Below are 21,058 nucleotides of genomic sequence, written 5' to 3' on the forward strand. Positions count from 1 at the left end.
TGAACTCAGGTTTATATCTATTTGAATATCTGTGTAATAGAGCTATTAACATAAGTTTTTTATATTGACAGACAGTATAGGGCCTTGAGAGTATACCAGGCAGTACAAGAGTGATTTGAAAGCAATACTATATGATAGAAGTAAGACCAAATATCTAAACCATCGAGTTTAGTTGATATTGTCTTGATCCTTGTAGACGAATCTTATAAGAAATGTTAACACCAAGGTCTAAAAAACGGCCAAAAAAACCATATGTTTCGATGCGGTCTGATCACAGTGTTGAGAAGTATTAGATGAGTAGGAAATACCAATAGGTGGTAGATATGTAATTGGTATGTTAAGGTTGAGTCCGGATAAATAGAAATTCAAACCGATTAGTGTTCCATTAAGAATTTACCTTTTCTCCTTCGTCTGAGTGGGATGATGTTTTGACTTCTATGTGATTATTCTTGAGATTACTGGTTTTGTAGCAGCGCTCATAGGTACGTTCATCATCGTCCTTCTCTTCCATTGGGGCGTGGGCGCAAAATAAGCGATATGTTGAAGAACCTCGCTTTGATGCAGATTGTGGCTAAACGTGCTTCCACTGGAGGAAATGTCAGGACTCGACGACGGAGTCTCTCTCCCACCACAAATCCCACACCGAATTTGCGCTCCTTTATATGACCGCTGTAGTAGATGTCACAAGGACCCACCTTCTTCCAACCTAGTCCCGTCCATCGCATTTCTTGGCGGTGAGGCACCTTCCCAATTAAGCATCCGAACATTCCCGGTACATTCCCTTAAATCGTAATCGTCAATATGTCTGCAGTGTTCGTCATCAAAATTGGGGTCTCTCAACCGAGGCTGTTGTTTCCTTTTCATTGGGTACGTTTTTTTATGTGATGGGTCCCAAACCCTACCTTCTTGATGTTCTCACTTTAGCTTGCCTCCAAACGGATGTCTGTTGGCTACCCAGAGGATACTTGGTCCAAGACCGGAAGTTGTGGGCTGCTTGAGCCACAGGCGAAAGTTTCGTTCCTGGCCACTCCCAAGTGAATGACAGTCAGGAACTTTCCTCACTTACATGAACTTCTACATATGACCCCATCCTCCAATTATAAATTATCTAGACGGTTGCTTTAGGACTTTAAATTAGAGTCCTGCAGAATAAGCCTTGGATACAGAGGGTTAATGCGAATATTTAACTAAGCTCGCCAATCATATAACGAAAAAATACAACAAAAAATTTAAGCGCCATTTTTTTTTTTGGTTATAATATACAATATGCTCACATACATAAAAACACACACATAAATCAACAGAATGTCATTAATTTGAAATTAATAATTAATTTTAAAAATAATGCACAAAACCGGCGTTAATCCATTTGTGTTTTTTTTTTCAATATTTTTTACACTTAAATACTATTTATTTTTATGCAATAATATTTTATTTAACTTGATTTATTCCAGCTCTCTTCCGATTTTTTTCTCCTCTCTCCATTATAGTTTTTTATTAATCAACGCATAACATGTGCATTTTTTTTAAATTTATTTATGCATTGTTTTTCCTTTTAATTCAATATTTGTACGCTTCTTGAAATGCATTGTGATGAACACACACACATACAAACACACATACACATGCACTTCTGCAGCTAATGCGCCGTTGAATTATGCAAACATATGGCAGCTCTTGCTCTTTTATGTATTTTTAATAATACACCGCAACTCTTCAATTCAATACAAATAAACAAACAAACCGATGGACAGACGGACAGGCAGTCAAACATACGCATTGTATGCTTATTGAGTAGCAACAACAAAAGCGCTGCTTAAAGTATTAAGCAAAAGTAGAGAATGGTGAGGTGAGCGCGTTGAAAAAAAAAGAACAAACCGGGTGTAGGCGACTGCGGCAGGTGGAAATCACTTTGAGTGATTGCATACAATACTAATATATAAATAGCAAAGTGGTGAAAATAATAATTATATAGAAGTGCGCATTAGGGTGGTGCTTAAGTGTGGGGAGAATTTTTTTGAAGGCAAATGGCCTTTAAATATCACATACAGTGGTGGTCTTATAATTAAAAACGACTTTACATCATATAATTTTGTTAATAATAACGGAACTTATTTGAGTTTTACTTAAAAAAACAACAAAATTAATTATTTTTTTAAGAAAATGAGCTAAACACAAATAACGTCAAATTCGGTTTGGTCGTATAATTAGAAACGATAGTAAGAACTTAAAGATATCTGTAAAAAATTTAACAAATTCGATTAAACTTTCAATATTTTGTTGGATAACATTTACTTTTAACAACAGTGTCCAGTTTTCGCGGTAAATTTTGAATTGAATGTTGGCATATTTGCATCGATATGCTGTTCCAGCTTTGTCGAATCCTTTGAAACAAATCGTCATTATTTCGAGTTTTTTAGATCTTAAGATTTCGTTTAATAATTGCTGATAAGTTTTTAATTGTGTTGAGATGAGGTATTTGCAGAGGCCTGGGCAAAACATCAATGTTTTGATCCGAAAACAAGCGCTCCACTAACCTTAAAGTGTGTTTTGGGTCATTGTAGTGCTGGAAAATGTAATGGACTGGCATATTCTCAAGGAAATGTGGTTCCATTACATTCTCCAGAATATTTTAAATTGATATTGATCCATTATCCGTTGAACACCCACAATTGGGCCAATACCACAACAGGAAAAGACTCCCCAAACCATTAAAGATCTGCCATTATGCTTTACTGTTTTCACAATGTACCTTACGTTTAGGATCATGTTTAGAGTACGCCTTACATATGATTTTTCATCGTATTTAAATAATTTTAACTCATATTCGTCGCTCCAGAGAGCAATACTCCAGTATAGGAAACTTTTCTGTATCATTTATTTTGCTAATCGCAACCGATTATTAATTTTTGCTTTGCTACAAGAGTTTTTTTTTGGGGAATGCAACCACGATGTACCTTCTTATCACCCGAGCTGAGATTTCGACATTAATTCAGCCTCTATTTCACGCGAAGTCATGAAAGGATTGATTTTCTTCGCTCTACAAATTATCCTGTCTGCTGATAAAGTAGTTTTTCGAAGCCTAGGTTTTCCGGTAGGGGTTTCAAACTTTATTGTTTTATTCTTATACAAATTAATAACTCTCTTTTTAGCAAGCAAACCTTTCTGCTGTAGTCGACATTGAACATTTTTCCTTTTGACAGGAACACTCTCATTTTTGGAGTATATCACTATTTTTGCCCATTCTAAAAACTAAAACGTACATAATTGTTGCCGGATCACTCACTACCTCACTTTATTGCGCTAAGTTCAAGAAAATCCGGGAATATGAAGAAAATACTCCACGTTTCTAATAGTCTGACCAGCTACAAAACACAGACTTGGAAAGAGTATTAATTTTTTTTTAATAACAACTCAGCAAACAGTCACGTGTTTATTTAGCAACACGCAGCAATTTAGCAACAGTCACGTATTTATTTAGCAACAGCGTTCAATACCTACACTATGAATAACAAAGTTTACAGTGATTTGATTTTTTTTTTTCAAAATGTCGTTTCTAATTATAAGGCCAGCACTGTATAACCCTTCAAACCGATTTAAAAAATATATTTTTCTAGCGAGATCCAAAGTTTGAAATTCTCTGGAAGAAGATTTCTCCAAGGAAGATTTTATCCCTATGTGAATTATTATTTTCAATTTTCATAAGAGAGTGACCGTAAAGTGCCTTGGAGACGATCAAATAATTGCGTCAAACAACACATATGTGTTAGTGATGTTCAATCATGTGTTGCCCGCAAACGTTCAAATTAACACGTCAAACATCAGTTTAGTTTTGAGCTCGTAACGAACGGTCATCATGTCATCGTCGGATGATGATGATCTATTATAAGCATGTGCTGCAATTCTTATGAAAAAAAATTTCTCAATTTTTGTATTATTTTATATTATTTAGTTTATTTTATTATACATATTTGATTTTACTTTATTTTATTTTATTATTTTAATTTATTTTATTATTTTATTTCATTTTATTTTATTTTATTTTATTTTATTTTATTTTATTTTATTTTATTTTATTTTATTTTATTTTATTTTATTTTATTTTATTTTATTTTATTTTATTTTATTTATTTATTTTATTTTATTTTATTTTATTTATTTATTTTATTTTTTAAATTTTATTTTATTTTATTTAATTTAATTTAATTTATTTATTTTAATTTATTTTATTTTATTTTATTTTATTTAATTATTTATTTTATTTTATTTTATTTTATTTATTTATTTTATTTTTTTAATTTAATTTAATTTAATTTAATGTCATTTTATTTTTTTATTTTATTTTATTTTTTATTTTATTTTATTTTATTTTTTTTTTTATTAAATTAATTTATTTTATTTTATATTATTTTATTTTATTTTATTTTATTTTATTTTTTTATTTTATTTTTTACTTTATTTTTTTTTTTATTTTATTTTATTTTATTTTATTTTATTTTATTTTATTTTATTTTATTTTTTCCGCTTCGCTTTACTTCACATATCTATGCCCTCTCGGCTTGAAATCTTCCCTGCAAATGAGCTCATGCTTGTCAAACATAAGTGGAGACGATCAAATTATCGTCCGTCAAATAGAAATATCAAAAATTTTTGATTTTCATCAAACAGAGCCGACAACAGGTCGGTGTAGCGTACGTGTAGCCGACGACACCAACACACTTAAAGTGTTTGACGCAATTATTTGATCGTCTCCAAGGCACTTTACCGCCTCCAATCTAGTCAAAAACTTATAAATTGTGTCATTATCCGCAGTGCTACCGATTTAAGTCATGATTTTATTTCAATTCTTAATTTTGAATTTTTTTTAAGGACCACCCTAATGTCCATACAAAAAATGCAAGTATTTCATGCTCGCATAAAGGTATTTATTAATAAAAAAATAATAAAAATAATGTCAACAATAAAAACCTCATATAATGGACACACAAAAAACAACTGAAATACATGAAACGGTAAATTACAACAATGAAACTGGTATTATCCGCATAAATGTACACATATGAATGTATATACACATATGCTTAGTCATGTTGCAACAAAAAAGTTATATGCAATTCTTCATACACACACCGGCCATAACCACAAACACCGCAACTGTCCAACCAGCAGTGACAACAACTTTTACACAAACACCCACACACACATACACAATAAAATAAATGTGGCTACACTCTTTCATATGAATTTAAATAATATACCATTGCTATATCCTTGCCACTTCCGTCACCATTACAAAGGGATAAAGTCAAACCAAAACATAACTCTTTTTTTGTTCACTTGACAAACAATGCAAAAATAATAACACTGAAATGGATTTACAAGGATGTGCATAAATACTACATAAAGGCTCTTTATACAAAAGATTTTATATAAAACAAGTAAGTTAGGGCTAAGTACGGGTGTAACCGAACATTTTATACTCTCGCAATTTATTTATTTGACTTTATTGATATTATATAATACACAATTTGACCCACATATTCGTCATATATATTGTATAAAGTCCATTGAAAGTTGGAAACCCTAATATTAGGTTAGAAGCACCGAGGTCCTCATGTTCGATATATGGGGCCTTGAAAACCTATGGTCCGATTTCGGCGATTTTTAGAATGGGGCTGCCACACTATAAGCCTAGTATTTGTGCAAAGTTCTGCACCGATATCTTCACTAGTGCTTACTTTATATATTGTAAAGTAAACGATTCAGATCGTCTTCAAAGTTCTGGTATATAGGAAGTAGGCGTGGTTGTGAATGGCCTATTTTCACAACATATTATTGGCATGTAAGGAAATTATTACAAACCCAGTTTCATTGAAATCGATGGAGTAGTTCCTGAGATATGGTTTTTGAACCATAAGTGGGCGACGCCACTTTCCATTTTGTAAAAAAATCTGAGCGCAGCTTCTATCGGCCATTGCTTATGTGAAATTTAGTGTTTCTGACGTTTTTTCTTAGCGAGTTAACCCACTATTAGTAATTTTCAACCTAACCTTTGCATGGGAGGTGGGCGTGTTTATTATACGATTTCTTTCATTTTTGGACTGCATTAAGAAGTGGCTAAAAGAAACGACTGCAGAAAGTTTGGTTTACATAGCTTTATTGATTTTCGAGATAAATACAACCTATTTGAGGGCGATGCCACGCCCACTTCTTCAAAAAAATACATCCAAATGTGCCCCTCCCCAATGCGATCCTGTGTTCCAAATTTTATTTTAATAACTTTATTTATGGCTTAGTTATGACACTGTATAGGTTTTCAGTTTCCGCCATTTTGTGGGCGTGGCAGTGGACCGATTTTAACCATTTTCGAAAGCAACCTCCTCAGGGTGCCAAGGAATATGTGTTCCAAGTTTCATTAAGATATCTTAATTTTTACTCAAGTTATCGCTTGCACGGACAGACGGACGGATAGACATCCGGAGTTCAAATCCACTCGTCATCCTGATCATTTATATATATATAACCCCATATCTAACTCTTTTATTTCTTGGTGACACAAACAACCGTTATGTGAACAAAACTATGATGCTCTGTGCAACATGTTGGCGCGAGTATAAAAAGAATAATGAATATTTTCATAAAGCTTGATGAGCATTATAATTTTCTTAGTAGAGAATTATCTAAAGAAAGACTAAAACTTACCGATCCAAACAGGTCTAGATCGCCGAAATAATAGCCCTTGGTCGTATCCGAAAATCCGAGTCAATCCTGGTATCGCAGAACCGGCTGTTGTGGGGACGGACTATGGAATTATCTCGAAGAAGATGGCACCAACGTTCCAGTATTGTACAAATTCGTTATTCATCTTTTCATACTGACTTTACACATTTTTAAACAGTAATCGAAAGCTAGAGTTCAAGAAATTGTAACTGCACTTGACATTCAATTCAAAGTTTACACGATGTAAAATTTATATTAGTTGCATTCAAATCCCCACCTGTCGGGACTCAAGTTTGAGCTTAGCTGTCGAAAAAGTAGCAGTCTAAGTGGTTTGTAACGGTTGTGTGTTCCATTCGCAACGCTTTCAAAGTTGGACGAACCGAAAACGAAACTGATAGGCAGTATAGGGCCTTAAGAGTCTACGAGACAAAATACACGTGACTTGAAAGCATTAGTCTAACATAAAAAAAGACAAAATATTCAATATGTATGTGGCGATTTATATATGGAATGTACCCGTTTCGTTCGTCCGTGTTGCAATGTTGTATCGTCACAAGAATGGGAGGTGTCAGATGAATAGGAACCCGAAAATGGGTGTTACAAATTTTATATTATTAGTAATTAGACATTAGGTTACCATTTCCTGTTATTATTGTAACGGTTACCAAAACCTGCTTGAACCGGCAAGCCTAAATTAATTGTCATCGAAGTCATCAAATGGGAGGCCGAGGAAGCGAGCTGTTTCGATAGGGTCAGACCAAAGGGAAAGGAGTGTTAGATGAATTGGGTTTAGGGGTCATGCAATGAGGTGGTTAGTGTCTTGCGGGGACTCTTTGTATTCAGGACTTATGTTGAGTATGTCCGGATCTGGTTTGGATAAGTAGGAGTTTAATCTGCTACAGCATCCAGCACCAAGTTGCGCGAGGGTCACTCTAGTTTCGCGACCTTCGAGTGTTTCAACATCAAAGTGTGGTATTTTGACTTCCCGGTCATCATTCACGAGGTATTAATTTCTTCCAAAAATTATTTATTGATTCTTTATACCTTCAACAAATAGGTGGACAAAATTATTTCAGCTTGACTTCCTCCATTCCTACTAAAGATTAGACCAGTTCTTATGTAATCGAGTGGTGAAAGAATACTTAACTCAGAAAAAGTTTCGCTTTGATAGATTTTTATCAGTTGTCAAACATTTTCTCCGTTTATTTTGATAGGGAGCTTCATTTCGAAAATTTCGCAGAATTCTTTTCTTTCGCGTTCAATATTGGTACTTGAATGCGATTATTTATCAACCAACTTCACTGAACTAGTCAATTTTGGTTAGGCTTACAATAAAATGTGGCTAAGCCCTCGAAGCCTCTTAAAGATATTCATATAGCTCACTGAATTTTATAGCTTAAGTCCAGCATGTTGTTGTTAATATGCAAATACCAAGGAATTTTTAGCACAATTTTTTTCGCAAATACTTTAGCATCCTTCAACATATATTTTACATTGCTTTTATAAACATTGAACCGGGTGTGATACTCATAAAGATACATATTATTTCCTTTTTCAGTGGCGTACTCTTCACATGAATTTTCGAAACATTTGAAGAATTTGAATTTGGGTAAGTTTTTAATAAAGTACAATTCTAATGACGAGACGGATGATGGGGTTTATAATCTAGATGCAGGAGCAATCAAAAGTATATAATTTAGCTAATCCTTAGAAACCATTCTGTCGATTGAAATTTTCCTTTACCTGCCGCTTCCTTAACCGATTTAAAGATAAAAAGTATGTTTGATTTGTACATAAATTTATAAAGAGACTCTCGAGCTATTCTGGAAGTAGTGATTTAATAGTGTAACAATAGGACTTCATTAGGTTAGATTACACTGGTAAACTATAAAGCCACATATAGACCAGTTTTGGTCCTTTGCGATACCAGATGGAGTGCCGTCACGTAGTTAATGAGGAGTAATCATCCTTTAGGATGCCTGCGCTTGTTGCGAATTTCAAAAGTCTTTGTGGCTTCATCAACGAAATCTCTTCCAGATTAACGTAATGTGTAGTATCCAAATGCTGAAGCCATTGTCTTGATAATGCGGGACATTCACAGAAGAGGTGCTCTATTGTTTCTCTGGTGCCTTACCTATTAGCCCCATCTTGTGGGCGTGCGCTGCCACAAGACCGTGACCAGTGAGTATGCCGACCATATTCCTACATATGCTTCTATCTAGCGTCAATAAAAATCTCGTGTACTTCTTATATACAGCCTTACACATAATTTTTGCCATTTTGCATCCCGGTAGATTCTTCCAGTGCGCTTTGAATTCTTTTTACCAAGTTTTTGTCTAGATCATCATATAGACAGTGCCTAGGTTTATCTACGTTGATCATGCTGTCAGATGACAGTTTTACGCCTCTTTTGGCAATCTCGTCCACTACCTCGTTATCCTCTATGCCCTTGTGGCCTGGCATTCAGTAGAATTGAAGTCGCCTATTTCTGGCGACATCATCCACATTCCCAATTGCAAACACCTCCGCTTGAAATATACTACAGTTATCCGGTAGTTTGAATGATTGCCTTACACCTAACTTCGGACAGTATATCCCCGCGCCTACTCCGTCCTCCATTTTCGAGCCGTCCGTAAATATGTTTAAATTGCTGCGTGCAGTTGCTTTGCCCTTACGCCAGCCATCTCTTTCTAAGTTTACTTTGAACTTTCTTCTTCAATAACTTCTTGAAAAACATTGGAAAACTCTTCAACTTGAAAAACACCCAGTAGTCTATATTTCAATACTAATGTGGATAAATGACTTTAACGACTGTGAAATTATTGTTTGGACCGGGGAAGTTCTTCATAATACGATACGACTTCATGCTAGATAATTATCCTTTCTTGCTGATTATAAGAGAGATGTTTATCGAGCCAACTAGACCAATTCAAATCAATATATCCATATTTATTCAAGGATCTTCTCTTGGTCCGATTTCATTTCTATTTGGTCGTAAGTCATGTTATATCTGATAGAATATTGAGGGTTAGATGAACATATTATATTAGCCGATACCGTACATTTTTTGAGATCAATGCAAATTTGCTTCAATTCTTATTAGATATATTTTTTTTGTAAGTGTGGACTAGCGAATGATATATATAGCTTTTGGAGATCAAATTTCGTAAGAAAATTCTTGAACATGCACCAATTAAATTCTAATTTAAAATCACTGAATTTTTCATTGATGGGTCGTAAACGAGTTTTAGAACTAATAGTAGTAACAGTACCGTTATGTTGAACGTGGGCATGGTTATTATTCGATTTACACATATGTATGTATGAACTTGGCTGATATAGCTCTAAAATTTTATAATATGTCTACTAATCGTTAATTCCATTTGAGACCGGGATCAAAGGGCATGTTTTCTTCTCTCTCAGTTTACAATATAAAGCTCTACTAGGTTTATTTATTACAAATAACGGTAAGGTGAATAGTTATAATCCTTTATACTTTTGCAAAATGTTGCGAGAGTAAAAAAGTGATAGATTGTCTAAAAAGCCGAACTATATTACTTTAATGGGATTTAGAAAGAAATTTGCTTAAAAACTAGCTAGTATTTAATGTAAATACAATTCTAAATTCAAACTATATTTTCCTATTCCTTCTCACACTTCAATATAAGCTTTTAAATTGTCTCAGCGCCTGAAGGTATGCTTGTATGTGCACATTCAACTACAAACTGAGCTATCCTGCTGAGCAGTCGACTAACTCGCGCCTTACACTCAGCGGAGCTACAACAACCACACAGCAACAGGCGGCATATGAAAGTGTGTCTGTAAGAGTTTTCGCAGCGCCGTAGCATAGCATACGTGTTGGCATTGCCACCTGCCGTCACTTAAATTATTAACGAATTGGCTTTGGCAGGTTGTGTTGCCACTTTGCATACGATTAGTATGGCACACGCTGTTGCCACTTTCAACATACATACTCGTCTGTGTGTGCGTGTGTGTAATTAACACTGCTATGCTGAATGTTACTTGGTGTTAATCGTATTGTTGTTGTTGCCACTGCTGTTTTTAAATCAGCTACTGCCGGCTAACGGCGATGACAGCCGCTAGAGTGACATTAATCGCGCGAATGTCGGACTCACACTTACATACAGACACTTCAACTACTCTTCAACTCTTCTCCACTCACTTCGTTCTCCTCGTTCACTTTGATCGGTTACTTTATGGTCATCCTTCAATGCTTAATCCCATTTGACACTTTTGCTTCATTCAACTTGGCATCTGACCACGCTCTCTTCAATTCCTCGTCCCTTTCTTCATTACATTTGTATAACATATGCGCTCGCCAACTCTCGTCCAACATCATCCCTTCAGTTTCGTTGTCCTTTATCTTGTCTTCAGATCGCCTATTAGTCCATCGCCTGTCCAATCGCCTTGTTCGCGTGTGATAATTTGTAATCCTTTTGGTGCTCGGTTTAATTTTCACACCTTTCATGTGAAATCACATGAGTCCGTGCGCTTCGTGTTCTGTTGTGTTGTGTCGTGGCAGGCGCTTAATGGGATTTGCACCTTCAATGGCATACTTCGGACGTTGGTCAACCGTTGTTGCCGCGTCAACAACGATTCATAGTTTCGAAAGAAGTACGAGTATATATATAATTGTGATTTGATTACGAGTGTTTGCTGCTGCACGAGAATAATTTAAGGATTAAAATTTCAACAAAGCTTTCATCTTTATTCCTTGGCACTACTGGCGTTAAGCGAGTTTAATTTTTAATTTGGATAATGTAAAAGTCTGCCTTAACACCTTTGAAAATTCGTGCTCTGGCGAAGGGTTATTAGTAGGAAACTGGGTGGTCAAGAATAAATGATGTTGTAGAATATCAAATATCAATGAATGTTTTTAAAAATTCTGTTGTCCTTAAAAAGTGGAAAGTACATTGAAGAATATATCTAAAGTTTTGTTTTGGGATCCAGGATGTGTGACCATAGGACATATAATAGGTTTGTCGACCTCTGGTGTTGTCAAGCTAATTATACATCTCTTCGTCATCAAATTATTTTTCACTTACATATGACAAGTCAATAACGATGCGGTTTTACAAAAACGATCACGTCGGTCCGATTTCACTTGTACTAGCCCCACACCGAGTAGTCTAAAGGAATTGAATTCCAGGACCTAGTTACCATTTGATAGTCTCATTTCTCCATTAGATTACGTATCCTAAAGTTCGTCTCAAGAAAATTATGATATTGTTCTAGAGATCTTCGTGCGGGTAACGCTTAACAACTAGATGATTAATATTGAAATGGGGAAACAAAAATCGCTATTGGAATCATTTTAGACGGCTCATCTTCATTTTTCGTCTTGCCGTTTGTTCTCTCGCTATGTTTTGAAAGATCCCACAGTCCTCTTTGGAACATGGTTTCGGAATATCCGGTCTATTAATGGTGATGTTACTCTCCGCTTGCTTGATGACCATAAGAAGACAAAGCTGGAAGTCAATAACTAAATCAATTAATAAATCTTGCGTGGACCCTACAATAACTACGAGGATTGTCAACAAGTCCTTCCGATCACTCCAGTGGACGAAGCTTTAGTTGAAGTCCGAATGAAGATGAGAGTTTTTAATTACTCATTGATTTATGGACACGCCTAAAATTCCTCCTTAGAACTCTATGACAGTATTTATGAAATCAAGGAAAACAGTTCCGGACTGTACAGCTTCCTCGCCGATTTGTTCTCTCGCTATGTTATGAAAGATCCCACAGCCCTCTTTGGATCATGACTTCTTGACAACCTTCCAAGTGGTATTCGAAATATCTGTCCCTTTAGTGTTGTTCCTTAAGAAGACGAAGCTGGAAGTCAGTAAATAAATCAGTATTGCTTGGACTCTACAATAAACATGAGGATTGACAGCAAGTGATTCCGATCACTTCAGTGGGCGAACTTTTAGTCGAAGTCCTAATGAAAATGAGAGTTTTTAATAACTCATTGATTTATGGACACGCCTAAATGTCCTTTTAAGAACTCTATGACCGTATTTTTGAAAGCAATGAAAGTAACACTACCGGACAGTACAGCTTCCTCGCCGATTTGTCCAGCAACGTACTTTTTGACTTCATGAATCAGTAAATTGGGAATTCTCGCTATGTAGGTCTTCAAATTAAAAGATAATTTGAAATATAACAGTAATCTAGTGGGTCTGGGTGACACATTAAAATCTTAAAGTACCGTACCATAATTCAAGTTTTGGGAAATTAGTAAATTCTAAGAGATTCCTTTATATGACCATAGAACTCCACAATTCAGCGATTGACATTCACTTTCTAAGCTCTATGAGCGCTTCTAAGCTCTTTAAAGAAGCGCTACGCTAAGGACAGCTCACCATAAATTTCGCAATAACTTTCACACTTAGCATAAAGCTCGTTCCATGGCATGTCAAAAGTCATATTAGTGAACTGAACCGTAACGACTTAAGGCATATTATCGTCAAACTGAATTTCAAATACAAAACACGCATAAATTTTAAAGATAACCGAAGCAACACCGACAGTTGCAACACGTAAAAGTGCCATTGAGTGTCGGTTGTCGGCTGTAACTGTAATAAAACATAAGCCGCAGTGTGGAAAACACACAAAAACAATAAATAAAATACGAGTAGTGGAAAAAAATACGATAAATGCGCGGCAGAAAAACTATGAACTGTTTTTTTTTTTCGTTCAAATAAGTCATTGGACTCCTCCCCTCAGCGTTGCGGCAAACCGAATGTATTCATATGCTTTGAATGCGCATTTCAAGCGCAGGATTTTCACTACAAACTAAGGCGATTCCATGGAAGTTAAGCGAAAATAAACACGCTCGCACAGTGGTGGTCATAAATGTGTGGACAACTGTATGGAAATGTGAATGAAAAGAGGTGATCTGAACTGGGACATCAACTGAGCTTGTGTTAAGTCGGATTTAAAGCTTTTAAAATTATATTTGAGGATGATAAAATTTAATCCAACTGGATCTCTTATACGACGTCCATACCTCACTTAATACCAATAACCCTTGATCAGTCAATATCAAACCTACCAGTGATCTTCTGAAGAGAAAAGGCCAAAGAGAAAGAGTTGTAAGTCCATTATTAAAAAATACCTCGGCAGTCTCAATAGCTCATGGCTAATCCATATTCTTTTAGAATCGCATTTCTTAAAGGTGTTTCAGTTGTCTGTTGATAAATCTATGAAGGACCTCCCTATTACAACCAGTTTCATATCCCAATCCTTTCAAGATTTCGAACTTTTTTGCTAGCTGTCTCTTCATGGAATTAAGTATGTGTTCTTGAATTTACTTCTTTACTTTGAGAGAAATTCATATGGACTTATTCTGGGAATCGAGATTATTGTCAAGATTTTATCTTATATTATTCTTCAAGAGATTGTAATGAGTGATAACTCTGCAAAATCATTACCTGCAATAGTTTAACGAAATAAACGTGTTAGAATGTAATTTCTGACATGGGGAAGTCTTCAGTTGTTTCTAATGGAGTCATTGGAAATTCTCGGGTAGATTGCTTAAAGCCTTTCATTTCTCAAATAAAAGAGTTTATAGCTCTATCACTTGCATACTTTGTGTCCAAATCTTTCTCTGTATGCATAATCTTAAAACAACGATCTCTGGGGACAATAGCACTATATATGAAGATATTATTCATTTTCAATATCAAGAAAGATGGACCTCAAGGGCATAGCGAGGAAAAATATAGGAAGTAAGACTCTTATTTTATCGATCACTAAAAACTTTAGAAATAATTCAAAATGATGGATATCAGGTTGCTGTCTTACTACCAACGGTCTCGTTACTATTGGACCTCGAACACACTGAGCCATTGAGAATCAGCTTGTAGAGACTATTTTGGCTCAACTGCGATTTGATTACTTAGAAATTCGGCGATCCTTTTCAAGGTGTTATGAAACATCTCGATAACCGTGAGATTAATGGTGTTTTGGTGGATGGTACTCTATCATTTCGAAATGCGGAGGAATGTTTTCATGGATAAGCCAGCCGCCGGAAGACCTGTGACGGCGAATACCGATCAAATCATGGAAAACATCGAGTTAGACCGACATGTGGCATCTCGTGACATTGCCCAGGAGATGGGAGTTAGTCCCCAAACCATTTTAAACTATCTGCAGAAGGCTGGATGTTTGGGTGCCGCATGATTTAACACAAAAAAACTTTGCTGAAACGGAACGAACTCCATCTATTTTTGAAGCGGATGGTGACTGGCGACGAAAAATGGACCACATACGACAATATTAAGTGAAAATGGTCGTGGTCGAAGGCCGGTCAGTCGCTTGAAGCATTTGCCAACGTAATATATGAACAGAGGGCACTTCATATATCATTTAAATTTTTTGGGAACCTTTTTCTTCCATTCGTCCACATATTTTCGTACGCCACTGTATCCACTATGAATACGAATACGTGCGAATTATATTGTTGTAAATATTTTGGATGCATGTACTCAGGTACTTATGAGCGCCTTTCCGTAACTTTTGGGCCGGATTTAATCCGATTGCAATTGCTCATTTCCACGTAAGGATAATAAACGCCTCACTGAGCTTCTGATACTAACAAACACGGCACACACAAACACACACACTCGCATACATAAATATACACATTGGAATGAGCTTAAGTACAACAATACAGTGTACAATTGAAATTAATGGGCGGACAAATGAACGAATGAATGAGCGCATGAGCGAATGAAGTGAAATGGTCTCATGACATGTACGACGCACACATACGCTCGCATACTTGAAAAGGACACAGGCGGCAAGTGGTGTGCCGCAATATGAAAGCAGCAAATAATAGTAAACAACAATAACATTAACAAAGATATTTACTCCGTTCGAGCGTATTTAAGCCGTATTAAACAAGGATGAAATGCCGTTACACGTGAATGCCAAACAACGACAGGCAGACATTTATACATACATATATGTATGTATATGCATAAGTACCTGAATGGCCAGTAAGCGCGCCTCGTTGCATGCAACTGTAAATGTTTATCTACTGAATTTTAATGTGGCACACGAGCAACAAACATACCTTAAGTACCATACTTATATATATTTATGTAATATTATATTATATACATACATATATACATACATATATACATATATACTTCTAAATATCCTGCAGTGAAGGCACCGAGTTGTCACATTCCTTCAGACTAGTATCAACCGCTAGTACAACTGGTCAACTGACTAGCTTTTCCAAGTGGAAATGATTTAGATTTCGCGGTGAAATCCATTAACTGCAACGAAATTGTGTTACGTAACAAAATTCCGTCACGTTCGCAGTATAAAGCAGAAAATTAATTTGATTTGAATATTTTTTATTCCATCGGTATAACACTCGATTTATTTGTAAAACAAAAAAATCAAGGAGTTGCCACCTTTTGAAAATTTGAAGTCAAATAAATTGTTAAAATAAAAAAAAAACAAGAAAATATCGCATTATATCGTGCATATACTAGTTGAAAATATTTTTTAGAGAAAGACATATAATTCAATAAAAAATATATCATAAAGTAATTAATTTAATCAGGGTATGAAGGATTTAGGAATAGTCTTAATTGAGAAAAGTTAAACTTAAATGCTGCGATATTTTTTTAAAGGCTTGCCACCTATTTTTTTACTGATTCAAATTGATAACAAAAACTAATAATTCATTAATATAATTCATTCAACTAAAGAGGTTTAATAAAGAACAAGGCTTAAATTATTTTCGAAAATAGAAAGCTTACCAGCTTTAAATGATTTATATAAGGATATCAAACCAGTTATTTAAACTGATCAAATAGATGAAAATTATTACATGGGAATATAAAGATAATGAAAGTTGGTAACTAGAAACATTCTATTTAAATATTGTTACCAGATGTTGTAAAGTTTTTGTGAAGATAAACCGGAATTAACCAAATTTCCCAATAATCTTATCCCCCTGAACATACATATGTATATATGTTAAGAAAGCTTTTATTAAAAAAATCATTTAGTTGAGCCTTGCCATCTTTTCAAAAATTTTAACTCAATAAAATTGTTAAAATTAATTTTATATTATGATTTTATTATCCCAATTAATTGATTTGAAAAAGGCTTACAGTTGCAATTTTTTTAAGTAAAGAGTTGCCACCTGATAACATAAATTTTAAATATTTTTATGCTCTCGCAACAAAGTTGTTAAAAGAGTATAATAGTTTTACTCACATAACGTTTGGTTGTAAGTCCTAAAACTAAACGAGTTGGATATATACAGTGGAACTTCTCTAACTCGAATCACCATAATCCACAAAAAAACTTCGAATTAGGAAGACTTCGAGTTATAGATTTTTTCATTAAAAAATAAAGTTTTTCAAAAAGCTGCAAAATATAGATTTATACACAGTTTTAATTATTTACTTCACATAGAGTTTTATTTAAATACGTTAAAACATGTATTCTGTCATTTTATTTGTTGTAGTTTGCTATGATTTGATTCCGACTTCTGTATCCATGCCTGTTTTACATGATTTATGCAATTCATATATATAATATTGTATAATAGTTTATGTTTGCCATATAGAGGGACTCTTTTAAAATTCTGCCTCGATAGTAATATTTTAAATTTTTTATTATGCCCTGATCAAAAAGTTCGATTTATAGAAGGAAATTTGTATGAAATTTGACTTCTAATGCCCATTCAAAAGTTCAAGTTATGGAGATCTTCGAGTTATATATATTCGAGTTATGGAAGTTCCACTGTAGTTATGTATATATACCAAAGTTGAAATCCGGATGTCTGGCTGTCCGTACATATCTCATAAACTGCTAAAGCTATATCAAATAAACCTTCTAGAGTCGTTTCCTTCAGGCACTTCCTTATACTGTATAAAAATAAGTGATATCGGATTATAATCACCCCCACCTCCCATACAAGGATTATGTTGCAAATAACTAAAAATGCTTTAATTCAGTAAGGAAAAAAACAGCAGAACCCTTAAATTTCATTATAAAGAAAGACTGCACTCAAATAGGTATACACGATTTTAAATGGGCGTGGCTCCGGTCACTTATGGGGCAAAAACAATATCTCGGAAACTAATCGACTAATTTCAATGAAAATCGGTTCATAATATTTTACTGGCATACCAATGATATGTTTTTAAAATCGGCCAAATCTGTTCTCAACCACGCCTACTTCCTATATACCAGAACTTTGAAGTCGATCTGAATCTTTTACATTATCTTGACTTAATATATAAAATAAGCACAGGTGAAGATATCAGAATATAAATTTGCACAAATACTGCATTAATAGTGTGGCATCGCCCTTCTAAAAATCTCCGAAATCGAACCATAAGTATTCAAGGCCCCATATATCGAACATGAGGATCTCAGTGCTTGCAATAAATTTTTTTACCGAAAATATAAGTAACTTTCTCATATATTTACAAAAAATCATAGGGAATATATTATTTTTCTTATAATAATAGGCCTTCGTGCCAAAAATGGGTGAAATCGGGTTATAACTTCACCCATATACTTAATATTAGGGTTTTCAAACTTCCACCACTCAGAAACTCTATGATATGTATATCACACTGAAGAGGCTTAAGAAAGCAATTCAATTTAAATATTTTTTTAAACACATATTTCATTCAAATACATCTTATTACATAAATATTATTCCATGATTATGAATCTGTATATGCAAAAAGTTATATACGACATATTTCTGAAAATGGCTTAAAAAATTATTAACGTTCGAATAAATATTTAGAACTGTTTTTTCATGCACTTCAGTCATTCAAATCAAAAAAGCATCATTATATACTCATTAATTTATTGTTTCATAACTGTCACAAGGAGTCCATTTCCTACCAGTCCATTTCCAATACAATCATACTAGTTTCAAACTAGTGATATTGCGACCAGTTCGATTTCAGTCAGGAAATGCTAGTTGTGACTAATTAACCCTACACTTTTTAACCAATTTGAAATCTCACTACACCATAATTATGAGAGGTTATGTAACTGAGTGTATATTTGCCAACTGCAGCAACTCTGCCGTGAGTATTAAATATCATTAGCCAACTTACGATTTATGAACACTAAATATTTCTATAATATATATTATAGTATAGTATTTGTTGTGGTTGTTGTTGTTGTTATTTGTGTCATTTGCGGTTAATATGCATGCGTTTATGCGCACACAGAATTTATAACGTTATAAATAACTGTAAATTAAAGGCATATTCCATATTCCAATTACGGTACTTATTTCGGCATAACATAATATTTATGAGCGATAGTAGTTAAGCGCTTATTTGCTGCGCTCAAGCATTCAAGCATTCATTCACTCACTCACTCATTCAGGCATTTATAATACTTTGGTCGGCCAGCCATTCATTTGTGGGTGTAAATTTAACGAAAATTGTTTGATTGCATGCCAATAAATTTTACTTTAGTTATTAAAATATTAAATATTCATAAATTAAATCACACCTACACACAGCACAAATGCGTAAATAATCAGAACTGATAACTGTACTGTGTACATACATATGTGTTTGTATGGCTGAGTATGTGTGTTTGTGCATTAGTGTAGGTTTCACGCTGATAATAAAACAAATAAGTGTGTGTGTGTGTGTGTGAATGATAAATGTAAGGGCGTAAAGTGGCATCACTTGGTGGCCACTGGTATTCTGCTCACTTTTGGGCGCTGTGCGGTGCTTTAGTGTTTTTAATATAAAATTTTTGGAAAAACTTGAAGTGAATTCAATAAATTTTCATTTTCATTAAAATTTATTTTACGTCCATATTTGTGTAATAATGCATGAGTTCATTTAGCAGGAAATTAGTAATGTTTAGAATTTGCAAATATTTGCGTAAATGCTTGTGTATTTGGTGGTAATAAATAAAGTTGAAAATTGTTGGACTATTTTATGGAGTTTATATTAGGTTGGCAAATATCTCCCTTTCGCTTTTTGCCTTTATTCAATACTTTATAAAAAATTTTACAGTTCAAATATGCGCTGTTTCGTACAATAATATGTTTCCATCTAGACGACAACTTCATAATACACTCCCTCGTAGAAGCCCCCTCCTTATTTGCGAAGAACCCGGAAAGCCACTTTTCACAAGCCTCTTTTGAGTTCAACTTTATACCACCAAAGGCGTTCGCCATGGACAGGAACAGGTGGTAATCACTTGGCACTATGTCCGGGCTTTATGGTGGATGCGATAAAACCTCCCATCCGAGCTCCCGTCGCTTCTGACGAGTCATCAACGAAGTGTGTGATCTGGGGTTGTCCTGGTGAAACGATATACCCTTCCTGTTAGCCAATTCTGGACGCTTCTGGTCGATCGCCTGCTTGAAGCGGTCCAGTTGTTCGCATTAGGTGGTAGAATTAAGCGTCTGGCCATATGGAAGCAGCTCATAGTGGATGATTCCCTTCCAATCCCACCAACCACACAGGAAAACCTTCCTGGCCGCCAATCCCGGCTTGCCCACTGTTTGGGACGATTCACCGGCATTCGACCACGACCGTTTTCGCTTGATATTGTCGTATATGATCAATTTTTCGTCGCCAGTCACCATCCGCTTCAAAAATAGATGGAGTTCGCTCCGTTTCAGTAGCATATCGCAGGCGTTGATTCGGTCCAGAAGGTTTCTTTGCGTCAAATCTTGCGGCACCCAAACATCAAGCTTTTTAGTATATCCAACCTTCTGCAGATGGTTTAAAATAGTTTGGTGACTAACTCCCATCTCCAGGGCGATGTCACGAGATGCCACATGCCGGTCTAACTCGATGTTTTCCATGATTTGATCGGTGTTCGTCGTCACAGGTCCTTCGCCGGCTGGTTTAACCATGGTGATTGTTTTCACCGGCTCTGAATCGTCGAAACTATTCCTCCACAGTTCAAAGTGATATAGTACCATCCAGCAAAAATGTATGTTATTGCCAGATACGAGCTCTGTAACGCTTTAGACATAGCCGCGAAATTCAAAAGACAATAAGGCGGAAGGGAGATATTTGCCAACCTAATATATATACATATTTTGTTTTCTGCAAAACTCAAATATTTTTTTTTTAATTTTATTCGCATAGATACGTAATTTTTATGAACAATTTATTGACTTTTTTTCATATATTGAGAGTGAACTGGTTTTCCACTTGAATGCTTTATACGCATGCAGTTTGGAGATACCATACAAGGATTACTGCAGAAACTGTCAAGAAATAGAAGAAGAGGTAACTAGGTAAAGTGGTTGTCAGATGACGCAACTAGGCCTTTA

At 34.9% G+C, this 21,058-nt stretch overlaps 1 long non-coding RNA gene across 2 annotated transcripts in view; it reads left to right on the forward strand.

The window, feature by feature from the left end:
* Positions 1-21,058, forward strand: part of LOC114804463 (uncharacterized) — a 119,222-nt gene that overhangs the window by 57,355 nt on the left and 40,809 nt on the right. For both annotated transcript variants that reach the window (XR_003752656.2, XR_003752657.2), the window contains exon 3: positions 8,279-8,329. This is a non-coding gene — a long non-coding RNA (uncharacterized LOC114804463). The remainder of the gene's footprint in view (positions 1-8,278; positions 8,330-21,058) is intronic.

This window comes from Zeugodacus cucurbitae, chromosome 3 (genome assembly GCF_028554725.1).
Source record: "Zeugodacus cucurbitae isolate PBARC_wt_2022May chromosome 3, idZeuCucr1.2, whole genome shotgun sequence".
NCBI classification, from domain to species: Eukaryota; Metazoa; Arthropoda; class Insecta; order Diptera; family Tephritidae; genus Zeugodacus; species Zeugodacus cucurbitae.